Raw genomic sequence first — 25543 nt, 5'->3', positions numbered from 1 at the left:
AGCATTTGTTTCATTATTGTATGATGGTGATTTTAGCCATCCTACTCAATTTTTCAACATTCCTATTCTAAAATCAGATAGGTTTCATCTGACCCAGTGAAAATGATTAAGCTCTAATCAAAATAACTATTAACAAAAATGCTCCCAACACTTTTTTTTTAAAGAAATATTGGCTTATGTGTAAGTAATCAGATTTAGTAAGATACAAAGCATAGTAATGCTTTTCTTGTTTTTCTTTTATTCTTTATCTCTCAACTGCTTCTTTCCTATTTTTTTTCATGTTCTCATCTCAACTCTAAATGTTAGGTGCATTTCCTTAACTAGAGGTAAACTCTTCTTTTGATTCATCCATCCTTATGATTTTCTTATTACAAAAAGTTTAGAAGGTACTTTTGGAGACAAATAGCATTGGTTCAGATCTTTGATGTGGCACAAATTAACTGCTTGGGAATGTTACATGATTATTCCATGCTTCAATTTCCTCATTTTCAAATTAGGAAAATAAGAGTATTTTAGACTTTTTGAAGAAATTAAACTATTTTACACATCCAATGTTTATAAAACTATGTTTTGCACATGCTAAAACTTCAGTTTTAGTCCACTTTACTTCCTCCATTCATAGTTCTAGAGGATATTAATAGAAGTTCTCAGTACATGGAAAATACAGTACAATTAAAATACAGTGACAACACAGAAAACTCATTTTCTTCTGTATTTGTTCAGACAAAAAAATCATTATATTAGATAGTTAAGGTCATCTCTTGGGTAAAATGTACTATATTTTACCATGAGTTGTCAGTTCAGAAGTTCATATTGATCCAGTACACACACACAAAAAAACCTAATATTTTTTGCTGTACATTTCTTTCTAATCTATGTGTCCTGTAAAGAGAATATAAACTTTCTTTTACTGATCTTGGCTTTTTCATTTCTTCAGATTCATTTTTCTCCTTTCTGTCGCCTTTGGATTACAAAGTTATCCTATGTGACCTTGAAAGTTTACATTTCTTATTGAGTTTTTCTTTTATTATTATGCTTTTTTTTTCATTAAAGAACTGTGCTTTGAAAAAGGACATTTTCTTTTTGAAACTAAATTCACTTTGGAAGGTATTTGAAAACATCCATTATTTGTTGAGAGTTCATCAAAGACAACATGTGATGAAGAAATATCTCATCTCCAAGCTCAGAGAACACAATCAGCTTCAATTGTCTCATTTCATCTTCCAATTTAAAGGGGGCTAAGTATTAGTTGAAACTACTCATGCATTTGGAAAGACTTTTGAACTACTAAGATTTATTACGTATCAATGGCATCTAGCATGTTACAGGGTTCTTTCCCAACTTGCTGGTGTGCTGTCCAGAAGGAAAGAGCATTCACAAATATGTTGGCACCTGCTTTCTAGTTGCAACAAGCAGGGAATTAACATCTGCAAGAAGGCGATTACACTCACACATCATATTGAGATTTTTCACACACTTCTGTTATTGCTTCAAAAATACCTCCCTTGTGACATATTCCATGAAGAAGCTAATAAATCTGCAGGCAGAAGACAACCTTGAAACACTGGCACTGCTGTTGAAAAGTAATTAATGATAATTTCTTCTCCTCACCACTATACTTGCCATATTTTTTTAGCTCTTGACTAGTACACTCATGTATTATTTTTTAAAAATTGGAAGTTTCCATTCATATTTTCCCCTAATCCATCTTATTCTGTATTATTACTCCAAAACACCTTAGATTGTCAAATTAGAAAGTGTTTGTATATATTAAGAAAAAAGAAACTAAGTATTTTATTGGTGTGTAAATAACATTTATACCTGAGCTTTCCCTTTATTGGTTTCATGTATTTTTAAAATAATTTTTAAATTTCTTTGTGAGTCTTCACCTGATAGTTGCTTATTTTGGGGGATGCTGAGTTTTAGTGTGTGTGTGGTCTTTGTGAGTCTTCACCTGATAGTTGCTTATTTTGGGGGATGCTGAGTTTTTGTTGTGTGTGTGTGTGTGTGTGTGTGTGTGTGTGTGTGTGTGTGTGTGAAGGTAAATTTGTATCAAGATAATCTGGTAATTTCCTGATTCCTTCAACGGATTCTCTGTATTATACAGAAACTATGTTTTAGAATCATTTGCCTTATGGTGAAAAATAAACATTTTGCTCCACACAGTATATCAGGAAGGTGATGTATATTTTAATTTTTATAGGTAAACCTCTTTCATAGGGCTCAAAAGTTCAACTCCCTGGATGATCATAGATGGTAGAGTGAACTAGACATGTCTCTGACATTTATGACAGGTCTTGTAGGTATATCTCTATTTACCTAATGTAAATGTGTTAAGTTCATTTTAAATATCAAATACAAAATGAGTTATTAACACCTATTAGCATTATTATGAGATAGCTAACTTTCATTGGGTGTTATTAGGTGTCAGGCACTATGCCAAGCACTTTACGTATGTAAGCTCATGCGATTTTTACATCAACCTTAGAAGGTGAGTCCCATATTATTCCTTTTTTACAGTGCAAGGAACTGAAGTTCAGAGAGGTTAAATAAATTGCCCAAAGTCATAAAGAAAAGAAGCAGCAGGGCCTGGATTCAATTCCAGGAAATTTACTGAAATTTCATCTCCTATTCTAATTGTCATATTTCTTTTAAGTTCATTTTTCAAGCAGTAATAATAACCATAAAAATGCACCTAGTAATTTCCCTCATAGATAAAAATGATAGAAATTCTTAATCTTCTTTTCTTGTCTCAGTGTAATCTTTTTAAGTCCCTTAATTATCTTAGCACTCAGACTTGCTAAAAATTTTTTAACTTGCTCAATTCATTGTGTCTTTGTTTTTGTTAATCAGTGTAATTAAAATATACTGTATTTATAAAGCAGGGGAAAGGTCAATACGGATAGCAAAATTATTTATTTTTAGATTCATTTTATATAGAGGTTTATGATTGTACAAATGGTAATTTAATAAGTAATCAACGGTATTTAAATTTAAAGTAACTTACATAAAATATATTATCAGTCTCTATTCCACAGAAGAAAAGCCCTACACTGTGAACAAGAATTACTGATATATTTAGTCTTCCTGAGTTTTCAAATTAAAGGACACTTAGAGAAAACAAAATTTAAAAGTAAAAAGAGTAAAAAAAAAAATGATACAAATGAACTTACAAAATAGAAATAGAGTCACAGACATAGAAAACAAATTTATGGTTACCAAAGGGGGAAAGGGGTGGTGGGAGGGATAAATTAGGAGTTTGGGATTAACAGATACACACCAATGTGTATATAAAATAAATAAACAAGGACTGACTATACAGCACAGGGAACTATATTCAATATCTTGTAATAATCTATGATGGAAAGGAATGTGAAAAGGAATATATATATATATATTTTTTCAAAGTGAATCACTTTGCTGTACATTTGAAACTAACACAGCTTTGTAAATCAACTATGTTTCAATTTAAAAAAATAAAAAGATTTTGACTCTGGAAATGAATTTTACATTGTTGCTTCCTGATACTGATTCTGAATACAAGCATGAATTAAATTATTCAGACTCAGTAATTTTACCCCATGATCTGACAATCTGCTAAACTTACTGCATAAATGTAATGCAAGTTTCCTTATGTTGTAACTGCTATAAACTCAATCTTTGTGTATTTTATTTTCTCATAAAAAAGCAGGTCTCTGATGAATTTTATTAGCACAATCTATACTATTCAACAGGTTAAATTAAATGAACAATTGATCCACAAATTGTATTGGTTTGCTCAGGCTGCCATAAAAACATAATGCAGACTGAACTGCTTAAACAAGAGAAATTTGTTCTCTGCAAAATCTGGAGGCTGGAAGTCCAATATCAGGATGTCAACAGTGTTAGTGCTGGTGAGGATTCTCTTCCTGACTTGGAGATGGCACCTTCTGTTTGTGTCACATAGGCTTGCAGAGAGAAAGAGAGCACAGGCAAGCTCTGGGGTCTGTTCTGTTTATAAGGACACCAATCTTATTGGACTGCATGTTCTGTAAGGCTCTAGGCCCTGAAGATTCAGAGGGAAACAAGATTTACTGCCTCCAAGATGCTCACATTCTAGTATGAGAAACAGAGCGCAAATAAGTGACTTGTTTCTATAATAAAATTATGGCAAATTAGAATGCTAACTAAGTAGGAAGGATGGTTATAACCTTTATGGAGAAAATGATTTAAAAAATCACAAATGTCACAGTAATGGGTCATACAGGTGAGCTAGAATTCAAAGGCAGATGAATGATTAGAGTTCATGCCCAGCTGTGTATTACAATTTGCACAAACTTGCATATAAATGCAAATAGTTCAGTATGGCTAGAACAATGAAGGGGATAGGTGAGAAAAGGGAATAGTAAATTCCACATTTAGGTGCTTGTACTTAGTACTAGGAATCAATGAAAGGGTTTTCAATAGAGTGACATTTTAAGCCTTTTATACATTTAAAATAACACACATGGTATTATTTAAAGAGATGTTAGGGAATAAAGATACTGGAGGTTTGGCGCCTAGAGGATCTTGCAGTAGTTTGTGTCAGCAATTAAGAACCTAAATTAATGTAATTATATCTGTAACAGGGAAGAGAGGAGAGAATCAAATAATATCTTAAGTTTCATTAAGTGGGTCATGGTGGGTGGTAATGAGCAAGGGGGAATCCATGTAAAGACCTGGATTCTAACTTTTACTTAATTCACATGAGCTGAGTCTATTGTCTGTGCGTGGTAGTAGTTATTGTTGTGTGTGTACATGTTTGGAGTCAGAGGATGACTGTTTGTTAGCAGTTATCCAAAATGGTGTACACTGAGTTATCTGATACATCTAATACATACACTATTTAAAGGAAGAAGTCTGGTTGGTAGTATATGTGCATATGGGTATGGAACTCAGAGGTGAGGTATGGGTATGGTTTTGGGAAGAGGTAACATGAGGTGGGTGATTTTAAGAGATTGCTTAAGGAGTGATTGTTGTATTATTCAATACATGAGATCTGCTGAACAAAACTTAGAGCCAAGTAACGTTTCAGAAGGAAACAGAGAAATAGTTGGCTAACTCAATGCCCATTCCCAAATGACTTCTTCCTTGCCAACTTCACAGTCTTCACTGTTTCCATTGGCAGGTAAAACAATTTTTACCATAGAAAACAAAAGCAAAACTGCTGGGAAGCTTCTGGGAAAGCTTTTACTTTCCTGATGCAAGGAAGTGATTTTGCTGGTGCCATCTCTTTCTCCCTTCCTCCTGTGTTAAATATAAATAGGATGACTGAAGTTGCAGGATTGACATTGTGAATAAAACCACAGAAATCATGAGATGTTGCCCTCATAGTTCTGAATCACTTAGTTATGCAAGATGAATAAATTCTGAAGATCTGCTGTACAACACAGTGTCTATGTTGTAGTTAATATTGTAGGTGCATTTAAAAAATTGTAAAGAAGGTAGATCTCATGTTGTGTTCTTTCCCCTCCCAAACCTCTCAAAAAAGGCGGGGGGGGCATTAGGAATCTTTTGGAGGAGATGGATATGCTTATTACCTTGATAGTGGTGATGGTTTCATGGATGTATGCATACATCTAAGTCATGATTTTTTTTACAGTAAATAAGTGTAGTTTTTGAATCTCAATTATATCTCAGTAATTTTTTAACTATACACCTCAAATATTTTGTTATACTTAGAAAATAAAACACTTCTTTTCAAGCCACTTAGTAAAGCTCTCAATCTCTTGAAGAAGGATGTATCCTATCTACTACAAAGAAGTAGTAAGGCAAAGAAGGAAAACTCAGAAACAGTCAAAAAGTCAATATCCATTGTCAACTTTACACCAAGAAGAAATTAAGACACAGCAACTCCAAATTATTAATGTAAATAAGAATCAAAACATAATTTAATTTGTAAAAAATTGACTTTATCTTAAAATTTAGAAAATATCCACACATAGATCTAAATTTATGATAGACACCTCATATTATTACATGATGCTTTCCAATCACTTTAAAAAGTAGTACTAAGATCAATTTTGAACAGATCAATAATTCAATAAACATTATTTTCAAAACTAAAAGATGTTCACTTTATTTTTCTTCCAAATTGGAAATAGACTTGTTAAGTTATAAAACTAATGTATGCTCATCAGAAAAGAGAAAGAAAAAAAAAACAAACAGATCATACAGTTAAGTGTAAACAAAATGGTAAAATATACCTAGAATTCCCACTACCAATTAAAAAAACCCTGTTCATGTTTTGATACCTAAACTTCCAGATTTTTTCCTTTGGTTAACACACAATTTAATATGTGTGACACAGATATGGTATGCAGAAATTAATGGAATACATGTATAATAAAATTTTATAGAGATATTTTTGTTATATAGGCAGCTCAGAGGAGTAATATTTTAGCTTTATTCTTATTTTTTCCCCTCATGTCTTCCTTTTAAAATATATCTTATTTCCATTAATACATTTTGGAAATAAGAGTCCTTATATTTTTAGTTCATATTATTAAAGAAGGTAGGTATATTCAAGCATATTTAGTGAGGATTAAATAACATTAAGTTAAATAATCAAACAAACAAAAAATCCTGGCAGCTATGGATAGACTGACTTTGTTTTGTAGAAGAAATACTGCAATCTCAAAGCTAAGAAAAGTGTGATTTTTGTTCCTTTCTTTCTTTTGCTTGCCATTGACTTGACTTAATATGTATTTATCTTAGAAATTGGGTTATTTAAATTGTTTTTCATTTCACTATGGTTCAAAAGGAATTATGGTTTTAGTAATATGATAAATAATTTTGAAATCTAAAAATTACATAAGGATTATACTAAAGAATTTGAAATATAATGGGGTTTGATCTTTTATTTCATAATTTTTCTCTGGTCTTGTTTTTTTCCCCCATAAATTTGGAACCATATAATGTTTATATGCACTTAATATGTTTGCACCTCTGTATTTCCCACTTTACTGTGGTCATGGAACAATAAATTCGGATACAAGTTGTCAGCTCTTATGACTATTTAATGTTGCATTTTATAGACATATCAATTTAAATAAGTAAAGTCTACTGCTCAATTAACATGAAACTTTATATACCTTGTCAAGAGATGAGATATGCATTTTAGTTGCTTTAATTTTTTGAAGATTACTAGTATAGTTTATTTTACAAATGATATATTTTGCTAACATACACTTTTATTGCATTGCTTTTTTAATGTTAGAGGCATATCTTTTTTTTTCAATAAAAATAAGTAAATAAGAATGATCATTTGGTAATTTCACTCAGTTTAAGAATTCCAGTATCAACTTCTCCATTTTTTCTTCATATATTTTTGCTTATAGTTTGATATAGAAAATTACTGACAGAAAGTTTACTTTATGAAGTTTTGTGAGTAAAGAGAAAGATTTGTCTATAAAGACCTACATGGTTTTAAATTTTGGACTTGCTCTATTAAGTACTATTAGAAATTAGACACAATGTATTAATTTTTTAGAACCATCTCATTTACCAAAAAAAAAAAGAACCTACTTTAATTTCATGGAGACTACTAGATAAATAGCAGGTGGAAATAAAAATTCAGACTAGAATATAGTGAGTAATAATATTTCATTACAAATATGTATTTTTATATACACAGCAGTTAGCAGGTTAATAAAAATAGAGGAGTAGACAAACATTTAGAAACAATCAAGTTACAAGGGTATTTAACTAAATAAATTAGTCAAAGTAGAGCATCTGGTTACCTTTGCTTAGAAACATTATGCAGAGTTAATGCCTTTTCATTTCTAATACACATAATTAAGTTGCAAGTCCATTTATTATCAAAAGAAGTCCTCTTGCCCTAGCTGTGGTGCTGGATGTGTTGTCTCTGCTATCTCTACTGCTGTATTTCCAGACAATATATTGACACATACACCAAGGCCAGATCTTAAAGCAGGCAATAGGACTTTAGTAAGTCTAGGTGAGAGCAATTGGATTTTATCATTATAAGAAATGGATTTCTTTTTCTGGCTTAGAAAAAAACTGCACTGATTGTAGCCCAAATCTTGGAGACACTAAACAGGCAAAAAACAGCAGAGAGGATAGATGCCAAAAGAAAAAGTAGGTATTTTCACAACATCTGCCTAGATTCTTCTGGCCATTCATTTACATGTTGCAGTTAAGGCAGCTGACAACATGTGAGTGTCCATCAGGTTTCCGAGAGCCAAGAAAGATTTGGTTGCTGATTTAAGGCAAAACATCCCCCTGTGGTTTGACATTTATTTCTGGGCTCTAAAGGCCATTTAAAAATATTCAAACAGCTAAATTACAGAAATTAGGGCATTATATTTAAACTCTAAAAGACTTTGCTCAAATTGCAGGCTATGAAAGGGCTACACATTAAAGAAAGCAAACAAATATGATGGAAATGAGGAGACAGGGTCTGCCACTAACTATTTTAATATAAACTTGAAAAATCCACTAATATTCTCTGTGCCTTAGTTTCTGTACCTGAAAGATGAAATTGTGAAACCAGACAACTTATAATGCCCCTTCAGGTACCACTATATATTCCTGTATGATTTATTTATATTTCTGCTGGAATTATTATTCCTATTGGTTTAGATGACTTGTTGAAAATGAAAACAATTAATTTTTTGAATTAACATTTCTCAGCTATTCTCCATTAGTTTTTTTTTTTTTTTTTTTGCAGTACACGGACCTCTGACTGTTGTGGCCTCTCCCGTTGCGGAGCACAGGCTCTGGATGCGCAGGCTCAGCGGCCATGGCTCACGGGCCCAGACGCTCCGCGGCATGTGGGATCTTCCTGGACCGGGGCACAAACCCGTGTCCCCTGCATCGGCAGGCGGACTCTCAACCACTGCGCCACCAGGGAAGCCCTATCCTCCATTTTTATGACTGTCAAAATAAAGTTTCTCTAAGCTTTGAACAAGCCTATATTTTTAACCAAATTATAGTTTTTCTATTTGTGTAACATATAAATCTTGGTATATTGTAAATGCATAATGTAATCAAAGAGGTACACAAAATAAAGCAGTCATGAATATAATTATTATTAAAACAATTTTAGTTTTACCTGAGAGGGATGAAGCTGTACTTTGTTGAAAGTTTTACTGTTCACTATTTGATCTATCCTCTGAACTATCTTTTGAAGACAAAGTTATATGAGCCGTCCTATTGGTGTTGATACCTACATTGTACATGCAATGCACTTATTAGATTTTATACTCATTTTTTTAGCCACTTATATTATGTGTTTCTTCTTTCTCCAAAAATATTTGTAAAATAGCTGAATTTTTATATAACTTACTAGCTTAATTTCTTGGTTATTTCATCAGCTAATGAATAGTGATGCTATATTGAGAGATCCAATTTAGTAAATAATAGAGGATTCAGGGTGCAAATCAAAGCAACCAAAGCTCAAGAAAGCATTTGTGTATAGGTAGGAGGTTTAAATTATATTTAGATTATTTTTCCAAACGTTGTTTTTCTACATATCTATTTTAGTTTTTTCTTTTTTCAATATACCACACTAGCATTGAACAGTTTCGTAAGTTCCTAAATTGCTGCCTCTACCGAGTGGAAATCTCAGGAACTTAAAATGTCTGTTTCACTATAGTTACTAAGCAAAAGTTTTCTGAATTACCCAGGAGACACTGCCAAATAGCACTGAGTCAAAAGTCTAATGGAAGTTAAGGAGGTTAACTAGCATTTTTGCTCACAGGCCCTTTCCATATCACAGTGAAGAGGAAGTTGGAAAAAAAAAGCAAATACTTTGTGTAATTAGCATCTAGTTAGTCTGCTTTTCCTAGAGCCTTGAACTCTCTATAGAATTATAGCTTAGGTTTCCTTTTGTTCAGACTCTATGACTGTCATATACATATATATGTATATATATATATTTAAATTAGTATATATATTTAATTATGTATTTTTTAAAAATTTAAACTAATATAACAAATTTTGTTGGAAAAATTCCTGTTGAGCTTTTTGGGGAAAATATAGTTAAAAAACAGAGGGATGGCTTGTACAGCCAAAGTAGTGCTCTGAATTCACCTATGATAATCATTTTTGTTGCAAATATATTACAATGATGGATAGTGTGTAAAATGAAAGCTTCAAAATCAGGCTCATAAAAAAGATGAATATCTACAACTAAAAAAAATAATAATAATAGTAGAAAAAATAGTGAGCACACTTAAGCTATTGTCTAAAGGGGCTTTAGTCCCATATGCAATGATGGTCAGAAATTTGGCTTCTACAGCATAACAGGTGCTAAAACACACTCCGTAGATGAGAAACTGGATCCAGCCTCACAGGTTGAATTTAAGAGAGAACCAGAAAGGTAGAGAGAGAGAGAAAGAGAGAGGGAGAGAGAGAAGAGAAAAGAAAAGAGAATGCAAAGGAGATAGAAATCTAAAATAATAAAAGAAAAATCTAAAAATAAGAGAGAAACCTAATTATAAAAAGGTAACAAATGTTATAATTAAAATATAAATTCACAACAGAAATAATAATTCTACTTAACAACTTAAAAAGGATATTAAGAATACTGAAGATGTTCACAGAGATAAAATTAGGATATTTGTCCTAAAAATGTATAAACAAATTATGAAACAAAAAATATATACAGATATTATGTCAGCACTAAGTAAACACATTTTGAAAAGGTAGAAATCTTGTATAAAATTTAAGTTATGCATACTCTTAAGGATTTGAGAAACAATAGACTACACACAAAGCACATTAGTGAGTCACAAAACAATCTGAAGAATTTCATCACAAATGAAGCAGAGAAAAAGTCCTCGTTCCACTATTATGTAGGTAGTCACAAGAGAACTATGAATTCTCTGTACTAATGAAAACAAGCTAGAAAATTAATGGAACTATTATTTAAGCATATAAGAGAGCTCATGCCACAAAGAAGACCAATGAACTAACAACCAATTTGATGAATATCTCTTGTGAACAAAGAGGCCCATGGACTCTTTTATCTTTGGTGGAGTAATAGGAGGAAGAAGGAAAGAGAAGAAAGTAGACAAGAGTTTTAATGACTCTTTTAAAGGCAAAGTGAGGGAGAGCCTAAGAGTATAAATTCTCTAGAGTAACAGATGTAAAGACAGACTTTAACAATCAGACAGTTTTTTCCACCAGTCTTTACTAAGTGCTCGTAGAAAGGATGGAGGCAAAGAGAGACCTGAGAGTATTAGGACAAGGTAGGAAAACTGATATAACCACTATAGACACTTCAGGCTTTAACTGGATTTAAGGCAGCAGCCCTCTACAATTAGGGAAATAGCAGGAGAGATGACAGAGACTGCTAAATTACAGTCTTGGGACCCACTGAGAAAAAGTCTCTCTGAATCTTATAGGGAGTATTAAACACTGGATATATGCATTTGGAAGAGGGACAGGAGAACTAAGAAAGAGAGAGATCTCTTCTGGTTCGCAACTGCCCAGGACTATGAGGCTTAATGCAGAGGAATCTCATTGAGATCTGCCTTCCTGCAAAATAGAAGCTTATGGCTCTGAACTCAAATAATTTGAAGTATGCAGTGAACTGAATCTAACAAAGGCAAGAAGATTAAAATAATAATAATAATACCAGCTATTCCCACACAGACTTGATTGTTTCAAAAAAGATTCAGCTTGACAGAAGAGAAAGCCTGCAGTTTTCTGTATATAAATATTACTTACACAAATTTCTAATGATAGTTGACCAAAATGCCTGACATAGTAGTGAAAACAAAATTACAAAGCATAAAAGAAGCAAGACAATATGGTACGTTATCAAGAAAGGAAAAAGTCAATAAACAGGATAGAGAGATAACATAGATTTTGGAATTATCATATATGTACTTAAGTTAACTAAGATAAATACATTAAGGAATCTAACGAAAAAGGGGAACAGCATTCCTGACATGACAGAGATGAAAGTGAAATAAAATAAATAAATAAATAAATAAATAAATAAAAGAACAATGGAAATGCTTCAAATCAAAATTGTTATATAACAACATTTTTTGGTTTATCCAGAGAAAAAATTCAATGGATTTGAATACAGGTCAAAAATACAAACACAGTTGAAATTACATTACAGAAAAATAGAATTAAAAATAAGAAAGAAATGATAATCTGAAATTTACAGGAAAATATCATATAGTCTATCATACCTATCACTGAAATTCCAGAAAAAAATATGAGAAATAATGAATTAGGCATTAAAAATATATGAGGGATGATAATTTAGAATTTTTTAAATTGATTAAAGACATCAACCCAAATATTCATAGGGCTCAGCACATGTCAAGCAGAATATATCCAGAGAAAAGTACACCTATGCACATTATAGTCAAGCTGCACAAAAATATAATATTTTAAAAGCCATCAGATGGGGAAAAGGAAATATAAAAAGAAGGGAAACAGTTAGAATGAAATCTCACTGCATCAAATAAACAATGGAGTTTAGTAAACAATGATACTACATATTAAAAATTATGAGAGAAAAAGTACTGTTAATCTAGAATTGTAAAATCAGTAAAATTGTTCTTCATAAATAAAGTGAAAATAAATACATTTTTTAGGCAGGCAAGAGCTGGACGAATTTTTCTTGAACAGACCTCCAGAATAAGAAATGAAAGAGTACAGGTCTTAAGCCTCCTTAGGTAGATTTATTCCTACGTATTTTATTTTGTTGCAATGGTAAATGTGATTGTTTCCTTAACTTCTCTTCTGATCTTTTGTTGTTAGTGTATAGAAATGCAACAGGTTTCTGTGTATTAATTTTGTATCCTGAAACTTTACTAAATTCATTGATGAGCTCTAGTAGTTTTCTGGTAGCATCTTTCGGATTTTCTATGTATAGTATCATGTCATCTGCAAACAGTGACAGTTTTACTTCTTTTCTAATTTGGGTCACTTTTATTTCTTTTTCTGCTCTGATTGCTGTGGCTAGGGCTTCCAAAACTATGTGGAATAAAAGTGGCAAGAGCAGACATTCCTGTCTTCTTCCTGATCTCAGAGGAAATGCTTTCAGCTTTTCACTATCAAGTATGATGTTAACTGTGGGTTTGTCATATATGGTCTTTATTAAATATGTCTCTATGCTCACTTTCTGGAGAGTTTTTATCATAAATGAATGTTGAATTTAATCAAAAGCTTTTTCTGCATCTATTGAGATAATCATATAGTTTTTATTCTTCAATTTGTTAATGTGATGTATCATGTTGACTGAACTACAGGACACTGATAAAAGAAATCAAAGATGACACAAACAGACGGAAAGATATACCATGTTCTTGGGCTGCAACAAGCAATATACTTAAAATGACTGTACTACCCAAGGCAATCTACAGAGTCAATGCAAACCCTATCAAACTACCAATGGCATTTTTAACAAAACTAGAGCAAAAAATTTTTACATTTGTATGGAAACATAAAAGACCTCTAATAGCCAAAGCAATCTTGAAAAAGAAAAAACAGAGCTGGAGGAATCAGTCTCCCTGACTTCAAACTATACTACAAAGCTACAGTAATCAAAACAGTATGGTACTGGCACAAAAACAGAAATATTGATCAATGGAACAAGATAGAAAGCCCAGAAATAAACCCATGCACCTATGTTCAATTAATCTATGACAAAGGAGGCAAGAATATACAATGGATAAAAGACTGTCTCTCGAATAAGTGGTGCTGGGAAAGCTGGATAACTACAGGTAAAAGATTGAATTTAGAACATTCTCTAACACCACACACAAAATTGAACTCAAAGTGGATTAAAGTCCTAAATGTGAGACTGGATACTATAAAACTGTTACAGGAAAACATAGGCAGAACACTCTTTGATGTAAATCACAGCAATATCTTTTTGGATTTGTCTCCTAGAGTAATGTAAATAAAAACAAAATAAACAAATGGGACCTAATTAAATGTAAAAGCTTTTAAACAGCAAAGGAAACCATAAACAAAATGAAAAGACAACTTACAGAATGGGAGAAAATATTTGCAAATGATGTGACCAACAGGGGATTAATCTCCAAGGTATACAAACAGCTCATACAGATCAATATGAAAATAAAAAAAAAACCAATCAAAAAATGGGCAGATCTAAATAGACATTTCTTCAAAGAAGACATACAGATGGCCAAAAGGCACATGAAATGATGTTCAACATTGCTAATTATTAGAGAAATACAAATCAAAACTACAATGAGATATCACCTAACACTGGTCAGAATGGCCATCATCAAAAAGTCTACAAATAATAAATGCTGGAGAGGGTGTGAAGAAAAAAGAACCTTCCTACACTATTGGTGGGAATGTAAATTGGCTCAGCCACTATGGAGAGCAGTATGGAGGTTCCTTAAAAAAACGAAAAATAGAACTACCATGTGATCCTGTAATCACACTTCTGAGCATATATCTGTAGAAAACCATAATTCGAAAAGATACACGCACCCCAATGTTCACTGCAGCACTATTTACAATAGCCAAGACATGGAAGCAGCCTAAATGTCCATCAACAGATGAATGGATAATATAGTATATAATAGTATAATATATTACTCAGCCATAAAATAAAAAGAAATAATGTCATTTGCAGCAACATGGATGGATCTAGAGATTATCATACTAAGAGAAGTAAGCCAGACAAAGAAAGAAAAATATCATATATCACTTATATGTGGAATCCAAAAACAAAAAAATGTTACAAATGAATTTATATGCAAAACAGAAATAGACCCACAGATGTAGAAAACAAACTTTTGGTTTCCAAAGTGGAAAGGGTCTGGGGGAGGGATAAATTAGGAGTTTGGGATTAACAGATACACACTACTATATATAAAATAGATAACAAACAAGGACCTACTGTGTAGCACAGGGAACTATACTCAATATTTTGTAATAACTTATAAGGGAAAAGGATCTGAAAAATACATACATACATATATATATATATAATATATACATATATATGTATATATAATATATATATATGTATAACTGAATCACTTTGCTGCACACCTGAAACTAACACAACATTGTAAATGAAGTGTACTTAAATTTTTTAAAAAAAGGAATGAGAGAAAGAATGTGTTTTTTTTTTCTTTTTTTAAGCCAAAGAAAACAAAAAGAATGAAAAAAAGTAGGTATGATCATGATGCAGATTAACAATAAAACATGTTTTTTCTTATCAAGGAAAGGTTTAGCAAAAGCCTCTAAATGCATGATGTTTAACTGAACATCATTTCATTAGACCTGTATGGCCCTAGGCGAACTTTGCTTGACCAATGAGAAATTCTGTGCCCTGAACATGGAGTCATCACAACAAGCAACCATAACATCAGTCATTTGGGTTACGATTTTCACTCAGACACATCTGGGTTTAATCCATGCTCCAGCACTTGCTTTGTGAACAAGTAAATTGTAATGACTGTACAAGAAGTTTTATACTCTTCATCTGTATAATAGGAACCATCATAAATCCTTACAAGAATGTTGCAAGAATGAGAAATGAATAAACAAAATCATCAAGCACAGTGCTTGACATCTTAGACCCTCTCAATGCTTCTACTGTCAAATTTTTGTTCCATGGGCAGGATAAGACAACATGGCATGATTCATTTTAGAGTGGAAAGTGATGAATGGAGCAAAATGAAGGAAGAGAAGAGAAAGTAAGAACATCATTTGCATGACAGATTTGCAAGAACATCATCTGCATGACAGACAATGGATATGCTGACAAGCCCACTGGGAATCTTGCTTGTGTTCAGAAGTTAAGTGAGAGAACCACCCAAATCAATATCAATGATATCAGTGATTATTTGGAAAGGACATATGGTAAAATTATAGCAATCAAAATAAATTACCTAGATGTAGCAACACAAATAATGAAAACTCAAATGAAGATAATTTATCTAACAAGTTATCTATAGTATGAGAAAGTTTAAATGTTTTACATCAATATTACACAGATAATATAAATTTTTATTTTTTATGATGAAATATTTAAAATATATTAAAAATTACAGTGAAAACAACAAAGGCCAGAGTATCCACCACTCAGCACCATCAAAATAAATGATATTGTCATAATTACATTAATTTTTTAAAAGAATTAATATAGTACATTTATATTTGAAGGCCCACCTCCCTCCCCACTTTATTTTCCACATTCTTGATCATTTTCTCTCCCCAGAGGGAACAACTACACTAAACTTGATATACATTATTACCTTGTGTTTTCAGCACATTTAGTATAATACTGAAGGGGTTCAGGACACTACCCTAAAATATGGCACCTTTGTATACTGGATATTTTAATCAGGAATATGAGAAGACAGCAGAAGCAAGAAGGTCACTCTGACCTTCTGCCCTTTTCTTCTGAAACAGGTCATAAAACCATCATGCGAGCCCTCGCAATACCCAGAAGAAAGGAGCATCCTTATCTCCAAAGACACAGGGACATGGGTAGAATTCGAACAAACAGACCTTGCTAAGATTCCCCCAGCTTAATACATTTACCTCACATATCTACACAACTGCTCACTCTTCATCAAACCTAGCATAAAAATACTCAGGTCTAACTGCTTCTTTGTGTCCTCATTTCCTTATGAAGTCTTCCATGTCACATACAATTAAGATTAAATAAATTTTCAGACCCAGCCAGGGACCCTAAGAGGATCAGGAAAACTTCTCTTTTCCTACTATATTTTCTATAAACAATATATAAACAATGTTATTATTCTGTATTTTAATTTTTTATATACTTTAAAGGTCATGTTGAAACTTCTGTTTAAGAATAATACATCTCGTGATTTACCACTCTTGGTACATTTCACTCTGGTTCATGAAATTTAACTACGTTACATATTCCACAATCTGAAAAAAAAGGAGTTCTAAAAATACTTTCCAATATCTGGGATTTATATTACATGTAGAAAGCAAATGAGTGACTAAAAAAGTATGCAGATGCAGATAAAAGTTATTGAAAGTATGCCAATTTTAAGGATCTGATCTTATTGGTTAAGAGTTAGAATATTTTTTGAAGATAGACTGAAACATTAAACATGTGTATTTTGGTATAGACAGTGACCACAAAAAAATTCAGTATAGATGATGAAATGGAATACTAAAATGTATCAATTTACCACTTTTTCAGAAAAAACAAGTTGGAAAGAAAGAATAGGGAAAAGAAAGAGCAGACTAAATAAACATGAAAAATGGAAATTTAAACTCAAGCATACTAATAATTGCACTAAATATAAATGGAAAAAGCACTCTCCTAATAAAACACAGATATTTTCAACCATATTTTTTTTCCATTCATCCAATCATTTTTATATTTATTTATTTTTTTGAATTTTATTTTATTTTATTTTTATACAGCAGGTTCTTATTAGTTATCCATTTTATACATATAAGTGTATAAATGTCAATCCCAATATCCCAATTCATCACACCACCACCCCCCTGCCACTTTCCCCCAGTTAGTGTCCATACGTTTGTTCTCTACATTTGTGTCTCTATCTCTACCCTGCAAACCAGTTCATCTGTACCATTTTTCTAGGTTCCACATATATGCATTAATATATATTTGTTTTTCTCTTTCTGACTTACTTCACTCTGTATGACAGTCTCTAGATCCATCCACGTCTCTACAAATGACCTAATTTTGTTCCGTTTTTAGGGATGAGTAATATTCCATTGTATATATGTGCCACATCTTCTTTATCCATTCATCTGTCTATGGGTATTTAGGGTGCTTCCATGACCTGGCTATTGTAAATAGTGCTGCAATGAATACTGGGGTGCATGTGTCTTTTTGAATTATGGTTTCTCTGGGTATATGCCCAGTAGTGGGATTGATGGGTCATAGGGTAATTCTTTTTTTAGGTTTCTAAGGAACCTCCATACTGTTCTCTAGAGTGGCTGTATCAATTTATATTCTCACCAGAGGTGCACAAGGGATCCCTTTTCTCCACACCCTCTCCGGCATTTGTAGATTTTCTGATGATGCCCATTCTAACTGGTGTGAAGTGATACCTCATTGAAGTTTTGATTTGCATTTCTCTAATATTAAGTGATGTTGAGCAGCTTTTCATGTGCTTCTTGGCCATCTGTATGTCTTCCTTGAAGAAATGTCTATTTAGGTTTTCTGTCCATTTTTTGATTAGGTTGTTTGTTTTTTTAATACTGAGCTGCATGAGCTGTTTATATATTTTGGAGATTAATCCTTTGTCTGTTGATTCATTCGCAAATATTTTCTCGCATTCTGAGGATTGTTTTTCCTTTTGTTTATGGTCCCCTTTGCTGTGCAAAAGCTTTTAAGTTTAATTAGGTCCCATTTGTTTATTTTAGTTCTTAATTCCATTACTCTAGGAGGTGGATCAAAAAACATCTTGCTGTGATTTATGTCAAAGAGTGTTCTTCCTAAGTTTTCCTCTAAGAGTTTTACAGTGTCTGGTCTTCCATTTAGGTCTCTAATCCATTTTGAGTTTATTTTTGTGTATGGTGTTAGGGAGTATTCTAATTTCATTCTTTTACATGTAGCTGTCCAGTTTTCCCAGCACCACTTATTGAAGAGACTGTCTTTTCTCCATTGTATATCCTTGCCTCTTTTGTCATATTAGTTGACCATAGGTGCATGGGTTAATCTCTGGGCTTTCTATTCTGTTCCACTGATCTATATTTCTGTTTTTGTGCCAGTACCATATTGTCTTGATTACTATAGTATATAGTAACATATTTGTAGTATAGTAGTAACTATTTGAAGTAACTATTTGTAGTATAGTCTGAAGACAGGGAGTCTGATTCCTCCAGCTTCGTTTTTTTTCCCTCAAGACCACTTTGGCTATTCAGGGTCTTTTGTGTCTCCATACAAATTTTAAGATTTTTTGTTCTAGTTCTGTAAAAAATGGCATTGGTAATTTGTTAGGGATTTCATTGAATCTGTACATTGCTTTGGGTAGTACAGTCATTTTCACAATGTTGATTCTTCCAATCCAAGAACATGGTATATCTCTCCATCTGTTTGTATCATCTTTAATTTCTTTCATCAGTGTCTTACAGTTTTCTGTATACAGGTCTTTTGTCTCCCTAGGTAGGTTTATTCCTAGGTATTTTATTCTTTTTGTAGCAATGGTAAATGGGAATGTTTCTTTAATTTCTCTTTCAGATTTTTCATCTTTAGTGTATAGGAATGCAAGAGATTTCTGTGCATTAATTTGGTATCCTGCAACTTTACCAAATTCATTGATTAGCTCTAGGAGTTTTCTGGTAGCATCTTTAGGATTCTCTATGTATAGTATCATGTCATCTGCAAACAGTGACAGTTTTACTTCGTTTCCAATTTTGATTCTTTTTATTTCTTTTTCTTCTCTGATTGCTGTTGCTAGGACTTCCAAAACTATGTTGATTAATAGTGGCGAGAGTGGACATCCTTGTTTTTTTCCTGATCTTAGAGGAAATGGTTTCAGTTTTTCACCATTGAGAATGATGTTTGCTGTGGATTTGTCATATATGACCTTTATTATGTTGAGGTAGGCTCCCTCTCTGCCCACTTTCTGGAGAGTTTTTATCATAAATGGGTGTTGAATTTTGTCAAAAGCTTTTTCTGCATTTATTGAGATGATCATATGGTTTTTATTTTCAGTTTGTTAATATAGTGTATCACATTGATTGATTTGCATATATTGAAGAATCCTTGCATCCCCAGGATAAATCCCACTTGATCATGGTGTATGATCCTTTAATGTGTTGTTTGATTCTGTTTGCTATTATTTTGTTGAGGATTTTTGCATGTATATTCATCAGTGATATTGGTCTGTAATTTTCTTTTTTTTTAGTATCTTTGTCTGGTTTTGGTATCTTGGTGATCTGGGCTGCATAGAATGAGTTTGAGAATGTTCCTTCATCTGAAATTTTTTGGAAGAGTTTGATAAGGATGGGTGTTAGCTCTTCTCTAAATGATAGAATTCACCTGTGAAGGCATCTGGTCCTGGACGTCCGTTTGTTGGAAGATTTTTAATCACATTTTCAGTTCCATTACTTGTGATTGGTCTGTTCACATTTTCTATTTCTTCCTGGTTCAGTCTTGGAAAGTTATATCTTTTAAGGATTTGTCCATTTCTTCCAGGTTGTCCATTTGATTGGCATAGAGTTGCTTGTAGTAGTCTCTTAGGATGCTTTGTATTTCTGTGGTGTCTGTTGTAACTTCTCCTTTTTCATTTCTAATTTTATTGATTTTAGTCCTCTCCCTCTTTTTCTTGAGGAGTCTGGCTACTGTTTGACCAATTTTGCTTATCTTCTCAAACAACCAGCTTTTAGTTTTATTGATCTTTGCTATTGTTTTCTTTGTTTCTATTTCATTTATTTCTGCTCTGATCTTTATGATTTCTTTCCTTCTATTATCTTTGGATTTTGTTTCTTCTTCTTTCTCTAGTTCCTTTAGGTGTAAGGTTAGATTGTTTATTTGAGATGTTTGCTGTTTCTTTTTCTTTTTCTTTTTTTTTGTGGTACGCGGGCCTCTCACTGTTATGGCTTCTCCCATTGTGGAGCACAGGCTCCAGACGCGCAGGCTCAGTGGCCATGGCTCGTGGACCCAGCCGCTCCATGGCATGTGGGATCTTCCCAGACTGGGACATGAACCCGTGTCCCCTGCATCAGCAGGTGGACCCTCAACCACTGTGCCACCAGGGAAACCCCAGAGATATTTGTTGTTTCTTGAGGTAGGGTTGTATTTGTGTAAAGTTCCCTCTTAGAACTGCTTTTGCTGCATCTCATAGATTTTGAATCGTCATGTTTTCATTGTCATTTGTCTCTAGGTACTTTTTGATTTCCTCTTTGTTTTCTTTAGTGATCTCTTGGTTATTTAGTAATGTATTGTTTAGCCTACATGTGTGGGTTTTTTTTTTATGTTTTTTTCCTGTAATTGATTTCTAATCTCATAGCGTTGTGGTCAGAAAAGATGCTTGATATTATTTCAATATTCTTAAATGTACAGAGGCTTGATTTGTGACCCAAGATGTGATCTATCCTGGAGAATGTTCCATGTGCATTTGAGAAGAAAGTGTAACCTGCTGTTTTTGGATGGAATATCTTATAAATATCAACTAAATCTATTGAGTCATTTAAAGCTTGTGCTTCCTTATTAATTTTCTGTTTGGATGATCTGTCCATTGGTGTGAGTGAGTTGTTAAAGTCCCCCACTATTATTGTGTTACTGTTGATTTGGTTTTATAGCTGTTAGCAGTTGCCTTATGTATAGAGGTGCTCCTATGTTTGGTGCATATATATTTATAATTCTTATATCTTCTTCTTGGATTGATCCCTTGATCATTATGTAGTGTCCTTCCTTGTCTCTTTTAATATTCTTTATTTTAAAGTCTATTTTATCTGATATGAGTATTACTACTCCAGCTTTCTTTTGATTTCCATTTGCATGGAATATCTTTTTCCATCCCCTCACTTTCAGTCTGTATGTGTCCCTAGGTCTGAAGTGGTTCTCTTGTAGACAGCATATATATGGGTCTTGTTTTGCATGCATTCAGCCAGACAATGTCGTTTGGTTGGAGCATTTAATCCTTTTACATTTAAGGTAATTATCAATATGTATGTTCCTAATACCATTTTCTTAATTGTTATGGGTTTGTTTTTGTAGGTCCTTTTCTTCTCTTGTGTTTCTTGCCTAGAGAAGTTCCTTTAGCATTTGTTTTAGAGCTGGTCTGGTGGTGCTGAATTCTCTTAGCTTTTGCTTGTCTGTAAAGCTTTTGATTTCTGCATTGAATCTGAATGAGATCCTTGCCAGGTAGAGTAATCTTGGCTGTAGTTTCTTCCCTTTCATCACTTTAAATATATCATGCCACTCCCTTCTGGCTTTTAGAGTTTCTGCTGAGAAATCAGCTGTTAACCTTCCGGGAGTTCCCTTGCATGTAATTTTTCATTTTTGCCTTGTCACTTTCAGTAGTTTTTCTTTGTCTTTAAGTTTTGTCACTTTGATTACTGTGTGTCTTGGCATGTTTTTCCTAGGGCTTATTCTGCTTGGGACTCTCTGCACTTCCTGGACGTGGGTGGCTATTTCGTTTCCCATGTCAGGGGAGTTTTCTACTATAACCTCTTCAAATATATTCTCAGGTCCTTTTTCTCTCTCTTCTCCTTCTGGGACCCCTATAATGTGAATGTTGTTGCATTTAATGTTGTCCCAGAGGTCTCTTAGGCTGTCTTCATTTCTTTTCATTCTTTTTTCTTTATTCTGTTCTGTGGCTGTGAATTCCACCATTCTGTCTTCCAGGTCACTTATCCAGTCTTCTGTCTCAGTTATTCTGCTATTGATTCCTTCTAGTGTAGTTTTCATTTCAGTTATTGTATTGTTCATCTCTGTTTGTTTGTTCTTTAATTCTTCTAGGTGTTTGTTCTTTAATTCTTCTAGGTCTTTTTTAGACATTTCTTGCGTCTTCTTGATCTTTGCCTCCTTTCTCTTTCTGAGGTCCTGGATCATCTTCACTATCATTATTCTGAATTCTTTTCCTGGATGGTTGCCTGTCTCCACTTCATTTAGTTGTTCTTCTGTGGTTTTATCTTGCTCCTTCTTCTGGTACATAGTCCTCTGCCTTTTCATCTTGTCTTTCTATGAGTGTGGTTTTTGCTCTACAGGCTGCAGGATTGTAGTTCTTCTTGCTTCTGCTGTCTGCCCCCTGGTGGATCTCAATCATATTTTTAAATGTAGACTTCAGGACAAGGAATTTATCCAGAGACAAATAGGGACATTTCTTAATGATGGGTCAATTCATGAAGAACTTCTAGCAATCTTAAATATGTATCCATCTAATAACAAAGCAGGTAATTACCTAAAGCAAATAATGTGGGGAAATAGGGAGAGAGACATATCTAAAATCATAGTTGAAGATATTAACCCTCTTCTCTATAATTGAAAGAACAAGCAGGTAAAAAAAAGTAAGGATCTGGAAGATTTAAATACTACTATAAATAATTGACCTAATGAAACTTTAGACTATTACATCAATCACAACAAAATATACATTCTCCTCAACATCAAGATGGACCAGTGTGGGTTAACTCCAAGTCTCAGTAAATTTCAAAGGATCCAAACAGGCAGAGTATATTTTCTGACCATATTCCAATCAGAATTATATTTGAAATCATTAACCATAAAATTTCTAGAGAATTTCACTAATATTTTGAAATTAAACAACAATTCTACATACTGCATGAGTTAAGAAGACATCAAGATGAAGAAGTGTCATCACCAAAGCCTGAGAAAGAGCAAACAGTAGATAAAAAAGGAATCTGGAAATATGTGAAATCTAATAAAGTTTTTCAAGAAGATGGGAATGATTAACTGTTAATTGTTCTTCTAGACCAACTAAAATGAGGACTGGGAACAGATCATTGGATGTAGCAAAAAACAAAAAAAAATAGAGTAGATTTACAAGATAATAGGACCAGTGAAATTGGAGATTGTAAGACTGAGTACAATTTAGGCTAATGTTTTATAGAAAAGCAGAGAAATGAGGTCATAGCAGAACATTAGTGTGGAATCAAAATATTTGCTTATAGATATAGGCAATAATTCAACATGAATTTATACTAATGGGAAAGATACAACAAAGGAAAGAAAAATTGATGATTCTGGAGAGGCAAGAATTGCTGGGACCAAACATATTTTCATAGGTAAAAAGAGTAAGATACATGTAAAAGGCAGTGACTTTGGTTTTAGACAGAATAAACAGTTCATCTATGGTATAATAGAAAGAATGTTGCATCATAGATTTATGTTGTTCTTGGACATTGTGGGAATTCTATTCTGATTGCTTTAAAATTTCCAGTGCACAACATAAGAACATATACATAGACCAATGAAACAGAAAAGCCCAGAAATAACCCCCTGCATATACAGTCAACTAATATTTGGCAGGGGAGCCAAGAACACCTAATGGAGAAAAGGTAGTCTTTTCAATAAATGCATCTTGGAAAACTGGATATTCACATGTAAAAGAATGAAACTGGATCCCTATAGCACTCACAAAATTATACCACTCACAAAATTTAACACAAAATGGATTAAAGACAAATATAAGATCTGAAAATGTAAAACTCTTAGAGGAAAATGAAGAGAAAAAGATCCCTGATATTAATTTTGGCAATGACTTCTTTGGATATGACACCAAATGAACAAGAAATAAAGCAAAAGTAAACAAAGAGGACTATAGAACTAAAAAGCTTCTGCACAACAAAAGAAACAATCAACAGAATGAAGAGACAACCTATGAAATGGGAGAATATATTTGAAAATCATATATGATAAAGGGTCAATCTCCAAAATATACCAAGAACTCATACAACTGAATAGAAAAAAAAAAATAAGCCAGTTAAAAAATGGACAGAGGACCTGAATAAACATTTTTCTAAAGAAGACATAAAAATGGCCAACAAATGTATGCAAGGGTGTTTAATAACACTAATCATCAAGGAAAGGGAAATCAAAACCACAATGAAGGGTTTCCCTGGTGGCGCAGTGGTTGAGAATCTGCCTGCTAATGCAAGGGACATGGGTTCAAGCCCTGGTCTGGGAGGATCCCATATGCCGCAGAGCAACTAGGCCTGTGAGCCACAACTACTGAGCTTGTGCATCTGGAGCCTGTGCTCCGCGACAAGAGAGGCCGCGATAGTGAGAGGCCCGCACACCACAATGAAGAGTGGCCCCCGCTCGCTGCAACTAGAGAAGACCCTTGCACAGAAACGAAGACACAACACAGCAAAAATAAATAAATTAATTAATAAACTCCTACCCCAACATCTTTAAAAAAAAAAAAGAGCTCTATGTAGATGTTTAAAAAAAAAAACCCACAATGAAATACCATCTCACACCTGTTAATGTATATTATGAAAAAGACAAGAGATAACAAGTGTTGGAGAGGATGTGGAGAAAAGGGAACCCTACTACACTATTGGTGGGAATGTACATTGGTGCGGCCACTATAGAAAACAGTATGGAGGCCCCTCAAGAAATTAAAAATAGAACTACCATATGACCCAACAATCCCTGAGTATGTATCTAAAGGAAATGAAATCACTCTTTCAAAGAGATATCTGGACCACCATGTTCATTGCAGCATTATTCACTATAACCAATACATGGAATCAACTTAATTATTCATGAACAGATAAATGGTAAGGAAAATGTGGTAAATATATACAGTGGAACATTATTCAGCCATAAGAAAGAAGGAAATCCTGCCATTTGTGTCAACGTGAATGTACTTTGAGGTCATTGTGCTAAGTGAAATAAGTTAAGTCAGAGAACAACAAATATCAATACTTTAAATCTCAGTTATATGTGGAATCTAAAAAAAAAAAAAAAGTTAAACTCATAGAAACACAGAGAGTGGAATAGTATTTACCAGGGGCCATAAGGTGGGGGAAAGGAGGAAATAAAAACTATATACATCCCAATGCAATAGTAAACAGTGTGATTAGCTGAGACAGGAGGTGAAGGAGAATGTAT

General features: G+C 33.2%; 1 pseudogene; it reads right to left on the bottom strand.

The window, feature by feature from the left end:
• Window positions 1-1297: 1297 nt before the first annotated feature.
• The window catches only part of LOC103081008 (ectonucleoside triphosphate diphosphohydrolase 6 pseudogene), a 44754-nt pseudogene continuing 20508 nt past the window's right edge, over window positions 1298-25543 (bottom strand).

This window comes from Lipotes vexillifer, unplaced genomic scaffold (assembly GCF_000442215.2).
Source record: "Lipotes vexillifer unplaced genomic scaffold, Lipotes_vexillifer_v1.1 scaffold1301, whole genome shotgun sequence".
Classification (NCBI taxonomy): domain Eukaryota; kingdom Metazoa; phylum Chordata; class Mammalia; order Artiodactyla; family Lipotidae; genus Lipotes; species Lipotes vexillifer.
This window is presented reverse-complemented; position numbering and strand designations above follow the sequence as displayed.